Consider the following 9,294-nt stretch of genomic DNA (forward strand, 5'->3'; position numbering starts at 1 on the left):
CAAAGAGGTTTGGGTTCACAGTTCTGATCCTTGAGCTCAAGGGATTATGTCTGGTAGTGACCTGATTGTTGGCAGAGTCTCGGGTAATGCAGGTTATCACATAATGAGAGACAGTAATTCTGTGTGTGTGTGTGTGTGTGTGTGTGTGTGTGTGTGTGTGTGTGTGCACATGCTTATGTGTCTATGTGTTTGTGTATCTATGTGTCTGTGTGTCTCCCTGTTTGTGTGTCTGTGCCTATCTGTCTATGTGTCTGTGTGTCTCTGCGTTTATGTGTCTTCGTGTCTGTGTGCTTGTGTGTCTTTGTGTTTGTGTGTCTGTGCTTATGTGTCTGCTTTAGTATGAACTTTGCTGGAGACTCTGCTGTGGTTCCACACTTATGACCCGCCCCCCCAGCGGCCCTCCCATCAGGGACACTGCAGACTGAGCCTGTAGCAAATACCTAGGCTTCCGAGGCTTTCCTTTGAAGTATGGGAGGGAAGTACGGTAGCACTAGCTGCGTCTCCATCTTGAGCTCCACACAAGAACTCTTGGGGAACATGTACTCAGATTATCTTTTTAATTTACAGACTGTCTTTGTCCCTTTATTTCTGGGACGGAGAATCGATCTCAGGCTTTGTGCATATGAGACTGTCATGTACTACGGAGCTTCACTACACACTATTTTTGCATCCTTAGCATACGTTTATTCTGTGTTGGAGCTGGAGACACTAAAGTGCCCTGTCTTACATCGTTCTGTTTGTGCTGGTCTTCCGTCCAGGGGATGCTCCACGGTAACTGAGAGGGTGAGGACCACCTTCTCTCACAGTGCCATTTGTTCGACAGAGTTTCTAATTGGGGCATGTGAAACAGGAGCAGAACTTCACGCAACCCTCTCAACTATCTCTGTGTATACTCATCTCCATCTCGGCATACCTGTGCTGCCCTTCCTGTGGCACCAGGCTTCGACCACCATCAAATGGTAAGTTTTAAGCATCAAGCACACCAAGTAGATGGGTTCTAGCTTCTGTCAATCAATCTAATGTCATCCATTTCATCTCTAAATTAGGCATTTGCCTAAAGGTGCTTGATTGTATTCCTCGCAGCACTAATACTAGAATAAAAGCAGTGTCATAATACAGGGTTTTTTTTTTTTAATAAAGAAGCATCTATGACAAATAAATTTGGGACAGACAAGGTTATATGCTTATAAAAAGATATCTTCATCACATAACTTCTAAGGGCCTTTATGTTCATATATATTGAGATTCACCTCCAAAGGGGGAGTTTAATGTACAGTGTTTCTCTCTCTATTCTCCTGCATTTTTTCCCCTAATGACTGACCAGTTAGTTTTATGTGTCAACTTATTGGGTATTTTGAGTTGAGGTGAGCATTTAAATTGTTGAATTTTGAGTGAAGCTATTGCCCTGCTAGATGTTAATAATCCCCACAGCACAAGCAACCTAAACAGAATGGGCAACTGCAGCCTCAGCAGGGGGAGTTCTCCAGCAGACCATGGGTACTATTGACACCAGTGACTGTCTCTCTCTCTCTCTCTCTCTCTCTCTCTCTCTCTCTCTCTCTCTCCCTCTCCCTCTCCCTCTCCCTCTCCCTCTCTCTCTCAGAATTATTTGTTTATGTATGTATATGAGTACGCTATAGCTGTCTTCAGCTATAGAAGAGGGCACACTTAGAAGAGGGCATTGGATCCCATTTACCGAGAGTTGTGAGCCACCATATAGTTGCTGGGAATTGAACTCAGGACCTCTGGAAGAGCAGTCAGTGATCTAAAGCTCTGAGCTATCACTCCAGTCCCGACTCTCCTGTCTTAATCCCAGTGACATAAAACCACAGATTTTGGGCCTCACAGGCCCCATAATCACATGAACTGTGTTCCTATAGTGAATTTCTTCATATACCTATAAAATACTTAAACATGCTATTCATTTTGTTTGTTGGGAGAACACTGGATAATATAACCAGTCCACTGGTAGTGTCCTTTTCTTTCCATAAAAAGAATACAGTAGTATTCTAAGGAAAATTAGTTAAGGACATGCTGTCAAACACCCTAGCCAACTGGAAGATCTGCTGTCTTGCAAACAGACTATTTTTAAGAAAGAGATATGAAAATAAAGGTAAAGGGGCCAACAGCAATGACTTATCAGCGCTGTCCCAAAGCTTTCATCTTACTGATTTCCTCCCCTGGAAAAGTTTTATATCACTGAGCAGTTATTATCCCTCACATATTAGAAACCACAATTACGGAAGTCGAGGAGCCAGCTCAGGCAGTAAAGTGCTCGCTACACAAGCCTGAGTGCCCAAGTTCCATCCCCAGACCCCACGTGAAAAATCTGGCTGTGTTGACACATGCTTGTGACCCCAGGACCAGAAAGGTGAAGATAAGAAGATTCCTGGGGATTACTGGCCAGCCAGCCTAGACAAATAAATGGGCAAGGCCGTGCAATGAGAGCCATTGCCTCAAAAAGAACAAGATGGGTAGAAGCTGAGCATGCACAGTTGTCCTCTGGCCTTCACACACGTGTGCACACAAGTGCATGCACAGGCACACACAGGCACAGGAGAGAATTGTGTATGCACACATACACACATGCTCAAAACGAAACGTAGTCCAAGGGTTAATGTGGTTGATCTCAGGAGTATTTAATGGTGCCTTTGTTCATCGAGAAGTAATTTTCAGGAGAGGCCAGGGCCCATCTGTGAGTCATCAATGCTGACAAGCTTCCTATGTAAGGTCTATTGTGACTCACCCGACGAGTGGAAACTTTGCTCCTACCTCCCCGTGCACTGAAAGATACTTGCAGAGGAATTCTTAGCAGTACTCCTCCATATCTACCACCAACTCCTCAGTCGCTCCTCAGGCAGCAATGCCGAATCAATACTCAACTCCTTTGCCTTAAAGTGGAAAATACGACCCTGGGAAGTGGCTCTAAGACTCAGGACACAGAGGTAGGAGGAGCAGGAGAAACGGGCCAGCCTCTACATGACTTCTGGCCTAGCCTAGGCTATATCACACCCTGTCTCAAACAAACTGCAGAGGGTATAGCTAGCCCAGTGCCAGGTTCTTTTCCTAGCATATGCATAGTCCCAAGCTCGAGACCAGAAAGTTAGGGTAAAACTGCTGGTGAAATGACAACCTTCTAGGGGGATTTCAGCAGCACACTGCAGTCATTCTATTCCTGTCTTTTTTTTTTTCCTTTTTCTTTTTTTCAGAGCTGGGGACCGAACCCAGGGCCTTGCATTTGCTAGGCAAGTGCTCTACCACTGAGCTAAATCCCCAACCCCTCTATTCCTGTCTTAAGCAAAGACCATGACCTTGCTATAGCCCAGCAAAAGCATTCTTTCCTTATTACACTGTATGTTTCCAGGCACTCACATCATAAAATTAAGATAACTATTTCTAACAGCCATGCAATTCTCCCCAGGAAGGGGGAAGAGAACCATTAAACATTGACTTACCACCTATTTTTAAGTGAAAAAAGGGAACAGTTTACAGAAACGAATTGTCTAAGTAATACTTTACAACTGCTAAGCTAATATTTGCTCCCAGCACCCTCTCTGTCCAGACAATACTAAAGAATTACCTATTGTATACAGCACTAGATAGTTTGAATTGTTCAGATTCTACTCGGTATTGTTTTAAATGATGAGTTTTGCACTTTGGTCAGGCTAGAGTGGGATTCAGTGCCTTCGAGTCACCACCCAGGGTTGGCAGCTCCAAGGTACAGTAGAGACCCTTCGAAGTGGTGCTTTGTAGTTGAAGGGATGAGAGTTCAGATACAATAATCCTTGCAGTGATCATCTGAGAACTCCTTTAATGCCAGGATTATTTATGTTTAAAAAAGTAGAAAGACAAATAGTAAGTGTGGCTTTTTCCCACAAAGCCAATCTACAGGAGGAGTGCCTTTAAGATTATGGAGAAGACTTGTGGATACTCTCTCGGGGTCATTGGTCAGCACGTGAGGCTCTGAATAATGCTCCTGCTGCTATGATTCCAGCCAGACTGACCACTCATCGTTTCTAAAAGATACGGGGAAGCTCTTTGGACAAAGGATCCTTTATTGTCTTATTAGACTGGATTGTATTAATACATCGGCAAGGTGTTAAAACAGTCTCCATCACACTACCGAATGCAAACGGAGAAAACGGTCCTTGAATAAGAACATATGTTTCCTGTAAGTTGGGCTCTAACAGTGAAAGCAACTGTATAATGAGAAGCGTGTTGCTTCAGTTGAGTCTTTTGTAAAAGAGGAATGGGGAAAGTCAGTCGAGCTCTTAAGGATGCTGCTGTTCAGGGCCTTCCCCAACACAGCTGAGGGGATCTCAGACATGACTTTGCCCTCTGGGACCCCAGTCCAGGTTACCAAGCCAGAGTTGACTCTGTATTCACCTCCTCAGTCTCACTTCCCAGCATAAGCAAGCCTTATACAGACAAGTGTTGGCTTGAATCACAGCTACCAGAGCAGTGGGGTCCATGCATGAAGGGATGTGTATGACTGAACCCACATCGCTAACAGTATCTGCATCCTGGCTCTGACCAGCAGAGGATGGCTTAATTGTACCCTTAAGGTAGTTCAAAGAAAGAGCACTCCAAAAGAGTGAAGTATTAGCACAAAAGAAAGGTTCACTGCATCTCTTTCCTTTTGAAGACTCTTGTGACAAATGACAGGTTGTAATACCTGACTGAGTGTGTGAACTATATACAAACACTATAACATAAATATAAATAAGTGGAGCCCTTGCCCTTGAGGGGCTTATATAGCCTGATTTATTTAATTTACTGTGTGTGTGTGTGTGTGTGCGCGCGCGCGCGTGCGTGCGCACCACTGCAGGCATAAGGAGTTAGAGGACAACTTACAGGAATTGATTCTCTCCTTCTGCTAGGTGGGTCCCAGGGACTGAACTCAGGTCATCAGACTTAGCTATAAGATGATGTCATTATGCAGGTGAAGGTAGGTACAGGATAGAAGGAGGCACGAGAAGGAAGGATGGGCACGAGAAAAGTTTTAGAGAGGAGGCCACCAGAGGAAGAGCAGCCAACAGAACATAAAGGCGGATGTAAAGATTCCTCTCTGCACATTTACAGGTTGTTATGAATATCCTTAAGGGATGGGTGTACGCAGGGCTTTGTATGTCTAGATGAGCAAACTGTATCTTATTTAGATGGGCAATTATATCTTATCAATTGGATCAGAGGTTATTGTGCTGTGTGTTCTTTCATGTGGCGATTTAATTGAGTTCAAGAGAGTATGTGGTAGCAGGGCACTGGGCCTGCCACCAAATTGGGATGTGTATGTCTGGCATGGTGGCAACCTGCCTTGGGAACTAGATGGGTAGAGAGATTGTTGCCAGGCTCAGAGAGTAGCCATCAGCAGTGTGATATGGGATGGAGCAGAGCAGGTGAGATGCTTTGCTGACTGGGATGAAAATAACTAACAGGCGCCATATGGCACTACGATTCCGGCATTAGTGCAGGGTAAAAGAAGGCCATTATTATAATTTTACAGCAACACTTAGCAGCAAGCATCCTTACCCACTGAACCATCTCAGTGGCCCAAGTTTATGTAATTTAAAGGGGACACCAGTATGTGTCTGTGTTCTAAAGTAGGAAGATGGGAATAAGAAATATGGAAATGTTTTAGACCTGTGGAAGAAAATAGGGAAGGAGAATATTCCAGGACTGGAGTGGATGACAATAGGGTCGTGTCCCTTGTTCCCATGTGTTGTATGGAATTGAGTTCAGGAAGGAAGGTTGGTCGGGAGAGACTGAGTTGGGAGGCAATGGCTAAGCACAGAGTAATGAAGGCCTGGGCCAGGTGGTAGCTCTGGAACCGGGAACACCCAGCAGAGGCCTCTTAGAATAAACATGTGTTCGTGTTATTCCCTGAAAACACAGAAAGGACAACAATAACATCCTGACCACAACAGACAAGCAGAGAAGGCAGGCCCACCAAACAGGGCCTTCTCCACCCTTAAGTGTGGCCAAGGAGCCAGAGACAGCCCGAGGGAAGCAGAGCCTGGCTTCTGGCTCCTTCCACTTATGTCCTACCATGCAGCTGTGTCTGCTTAGGGAGACTACCAGCATCTACCAGGTGAGTCACATGCATCATATCTTTTTGGGTGGAGAGCAAGTTCATAAAGGAAGAAGACATCAGGCTTGACACAGGCTATCCCTTTCATAACGAAGTGGTAGTGTCAATAGCAACAAATGCTTGCAGTAGACAGACATTTAATAAGCAGTTCATTTTGAATTTCCAATATTCACAGTCATCTTTTATTTTCAGGACTAGAGGAAGAACCCAGAGCTCCATAATATGATAGTCAAAGTGCTCCTCTACGTGTCCAGCCCTTTTCAATTTATTTTAAGACAAGGTCTATGTAGCCCAGGTTGACCTTAGACTGGTGATCCTCCTACCTCACTTAACCAAGTTCTAGAATTACAGGTATGTCCTACTTCATCCATCCAGCAGCAGTCCTTACGGTTTGCTTGTGAAATAGCCCTCACAGGCTCTCGTATTTGGCATTTGGTCCTGAGCTAATGGATGTTATGGAAATGTCTGGATGCTGGAGACTCTGATCTAATCAGCAGACTAACACTTTAATGGATTCGCCTTCTCAGATGGTAGAAACTGGGAGATGGGGCCAAAGTTGGAAGCGGCCATTCACCAGGGGCACAATCCAGGAGGTGGTGTCTTGCCCTGGACCTCTCCTGTCTTCTGCTTTTTACCTATTATAGTGTGAACGTCACCACCCTCTCCCTACCGCAGCACTCCTGACACCTTTGAAACCATGAGCCAAAATAAATTCTTCTTTCCCCTTAAGTTGTTTGTGCCAGGTATTTGGCCACAAGGACAAGAAAGGTACAAACGCAGGTGAGTACTACCACTCTGTGCCTAAATTGGCAAGTGTTATTTTCCCTTTTAATATGGACATGCCTGGGAACTGGGTGTCTCATAATCAGTATATGCATTTAATGTAGGAGTGAGTGTGAGCAGATTGCGGGTGTGGGGAAGGATTATATGTTTTTATTATTTATTTATTATTTTATTTGTTTCATGTTTTTTTCTCACTAAAAAGTGACTAAGTGATGTCATGCTAAAGTCTATGATGTCGTAGGATGAAGGAATTGTAAAGATATTGTCTCTGATTTAATGGGACCCAAAAGTAATACAATGCTTCATCAGTGGGATAGAGATAGATAGATAGATAGATAGATAGATAGATAGATAGATAGATAGATAGCCTTCAGCATCCATATATGTTCATCTGTCCATCTATCTCTCATAGCCTCCTCTCTTAACAGCATTCTTTTTTTTTTTTCTTCTAAAAGAGAACATTTAATTGGAAGCTTGCTTACAGTTTCAGAGTTCAGTCCATTATCTTCACAGCAGGAAGCCTAGCTACATGCAGATAGGCATTGGAGCAGTAACTAAGAGCTCCCTTCTGAACCATAGGCTACCTGGCTTGATCTTTTGAAATCTCAAAGCTCACCCCAGTGACCCACTTCCTCCAACAAAGCCATGCTTCCTAAAGCTTTTAGTCCTTCTAAGAGTTCTTCTTCCTGGTGACTAAGCATTCAAATATATGAGCCTGTGGGGACCATTCTTATTCAAGTCATCTCTGGTGTAGTCCCTTCTCCAGTAAGTAACTCTTCATCTGTGTTGGGTAGACTCATTTCTTTGATTTATCATTGCTTCATTCTCTCAGGTGACCGGAAACAAAGTCACTCAATAGACTTATCTTCAGTGCTTTGGTTCACCTTAAGTTTGTACTTTTCCCTTACAGGTATCTTGGAATAGCTTAATAATATTATTCTTAACAGCATTCTTATATGGCATAAGAAATAGCCACCACAGGAAGGGACTGCATACTACATACGCAACCACCATCCATCCAATCATGCATCATCAGTGGTATTAGGTCAGTATTCCAGTACCTGGTGGGTAATTGTTCAGCAGCAGTCTGCACAGCACTTAGCTGGCAGTCAGGCTCAAGCTAGTAAGAAACAGAAAGCCCTCCCCTCCCCCACTTCATGTCACTCACACACAAATGAGAGACTAACATCAAACATGAACGACCCAGATAAACATGGGCTTAACTGCAGAGCATCCAATAGAAACCACCAGGTGCTCTGATAACATAAATCAGAGGCCAGACGCTGCCTGGGCCACTGGGGACAGAGTCTCCTAAAGCTATGACGCTTGGGTTCAGTTTGACAGTTCTAGTTAGACTTGGGTAAGGAGAGGGGTGGGGTGGGAGCTGCTGAGTCGGGAGCCATTCCGGGAGGAAACAATCTATTTTAGGCAAAGGTATTAGAGTGTGCAAAGGCCCAGAGGCCAGTGGGAATATACTGGCTTCCAGTCTAGATGGTTAAAAGGAGACCTGAAGAAGCGAGAGCTGGCAAGTCCATAGTGAAGAAGTCACTTATCCTGAGAGCCAAGGGAGGCTGCTGTACTGTTAACTTTAAAATGCTGAGGGAGTAGAAATCTAATGGTGGGGAATGCAAGTAATCCCTGCTTTCTGTCAGTGTACATACAAACACAAAATCACAGTAGTTCATCGTGAAATGCTTCTTCGGAACAGTTGAGGTCAGGCTGGCTTCGTGGATAAAATGTGTACCTGAATTCAGTTCCCAGTACCCACATCAAGGAATTCACAATCACCTGTAACTCCAGATCCAGGGTCTCTGATGCCTCCAGCCTCTTTGGGAACCTGCACTCATGTACACACACACACACACACAAAACACACACACACAAAACACACACACACACACACACAAAACACACACACACTGAAAAACCAAGCAAATCTTTTTAAAAATATATGCGCTTATTTCTAATAATATCCTAGAAGTATATACATAGGTTGTGATGGTTAATTTCAATTGTCACCTTGGCCAAACATATCTGGGTGTATCTGTGAGGTGTCTGCAGGGAAGGCTTAACTGGGAAGAGAAGAGCATGTGGGTAACACTCACTGCCCATGAGCCAACATCCCTGACTGAACAAACATGGAAGGCGGAAAGTGTTCTGTACATCAGCACCTCCCTCTCTCTCTCCTTCCCCCCTCTCTCTTTTCCCCCTTCCCCTCTCTCTGCCTCCCTCCCTTTCTCTCTCTCTCTCTCTCTCTCTCTCTCTCTCTCTCTCTCTCTCTCTCTCTCTCTCTCTCTCTGCCTCCTGACTGTAGACGCAGTGTACCAGTCACCTCCCTACCTGTCACCACAGAAGAGAGCAGCCACTCTCAGTGCTGTGCCTTTCCTATCATGGTAGACTACACCTCCTCAAGCTGCGAGCCC

Source organism: Rattus norvegicus, chromosome 2 (assembly GCF_036323735.1).
Source record: "Rattus norvegicus strain BN/NHsdMcwi chromosome 2, GRCr8, whole genome shotgun sequence".
NCBI lineage: Eukaryota > Metazoa > Chordata > Mammalia > Rodentia > Muridae > Rattus > Rattus norvegicus.